Here is a 1,901-nt window from a genome sequence, read left to right as displayed (position 1 = left end):
TCAGCTTGTGTTAACCACATATATATAATTTCAGGTATCTAACCAATAGTGTTCGAAAAAACATTCACTTCTAGACGAGGTGACCGGATATACTAAAATGCTAACTGATCCCTGGTTTTAGAACTCATTCCACTTTAAATGAGCACTCTGTGTGCTTGTCGGAGGAGGAAGAAACTATGGTGTGATGATTGAATTAAGGAAAACAAAGGCTCTGGAACAACTGTGCCTGGCAGGCAGAAGTATAAAAGGGATTGAGTTGAACTCTTCCGGGCCCCGTTCCAAATCTGCGGCCCTGCCCCCACCCTCCCTCTTTCACTTCTTCTTCTTCGTCTTCTTGTAGCGTTTTCTTCTCTTGCCTCACAAAACAAGCCACCTACACTTTAGGACATCTGCTAAGCTGATTTTCTGAAGCTTAGCAGCACCACAGTGGTATCAAAGAGATTAGGTGAAACAACATCCAACTCTGGCTTTGTGCTGTGTTTCAATAACGCAGCGCAATGCGCATGTGTTTGTGCCACCAGTGTGTGCTCGACTGGGCACAAGCTTGCTGTGTGTGTGTGTGTGTGTGTGTGTGTGTGTGTGTGTGTGTGTGTGTGTGTGTGTGTGTGTGTGTGTGTGTGTGTGTGTGTGTGCGCGTGCACGCGCGTCTGTCTGTTTGCGGTATGGTGATGAGGTTAAATGCCACAGCATGCCAGTTGAAACAGTGAACGATCGCTATTGTACGCTTAGGGTGTAATAGTATTATTCAAAAATATTGTTGGAGCACAGAAACAGTGTTCACATTCTGCTTTTGCAAACTTATTTTGGTTGTGCTTACCTTGCAAAGTAATGTTATAAGTGTCAAAGGAATGTTTTAATGTAAATATTAGGGCCGGGACTCGATTAAAAAAATTAATCTAATTAATTACAGGCTTTGTAATTAATTAATCGCAATTAATCGCATTTTTAATCGCATATAGATATTTGACCTGAGAACAGTGAGAAGCAATTTTTTTCACATGGATTTTAGTATACCATTGAATAATGACTGAATACATAAGCTTAAGCAACAAAACATTGTTTATTTTTTCAAGGAGGTACTTAACCAAGACCAACAGAAAAGTGCAATTTTTGCCATAAAGTGTAGCAATAGCATATTTAGGAATATAGTATATTTCAGAGATTCAGGTAGCCTATAGGTAGGTAGACCTTCTGTAAACTATAACACTTTGTTTTTTAAGTAAAACACAATACTTTCAAGTACATTCAGAACATTGGAAACNCATTAACTAGCACAACACTGGTCATAACAAACTGTCAAACTGTCAAGCTGTCAAAACTCTGTACTCAAACCGGAAGTACTCGGCCTCACACCCAGCCGCGGCGGCTGGGTGTGAGGCCGAGTACTTCCGGTTTGAGTACAGAGTTTTGACAGCTTGACAGTTTGACAGTTTGTTATGACCAGTGTTGTGCTAGTTAATGAAAACCAGTATATAGTTACCATTACTAGTTACTTCATTTCAAAAGTAACTCAGTTACTTTACTGATTACTTACACCCAAAAGTAACGTGTTACTGTGAACAGTAACACATTAGTTACTTAAAAAAAGGGCTCCCATTAATGCCCTTATAGCCATCATTTCAGTACTGTTATTGCATTGGAGAATAATACAATCTGTTGATCAAGAAATAGCAATAGAAATAGTAGAAATAGCCTGCATGTGTTTTACATCATACCGTGCAATGGCTTTATCAACTTTTCCCTGGCTAGCAGTCCCTCGGTTAAAATCCAGCCGCTGTTGCTTAGGTGGAGGTGGAGTGGCGTCGGATGAGTCTGGGTCTGTGGTCTTAGCTAGGCTACTAGCTTCGTCCCAGCATGTTGTTTCTGCAGATGTTTCAACATATTTGAATTGCTGTTTTGGG

This window comes from Notothenia coriiceps, unplaced genomic scaffold (genome assembly GCF_000735185.1).
Source record: "Notothenia coriiceps isolate Sejong01 unplaced genomic scaffold, NC01 NC01_scaffold00037244, whole genome shotgun sequence".
NCBI classification, from domain to species: Eukaryota; Metazoa; Chordata; class Actinopteri; order Perciformes; family Nototheniidae; genus Notothenia; species Notothenia coriiceps.
Note: the sequence above shows the minus strand (reverse complement) of the source record.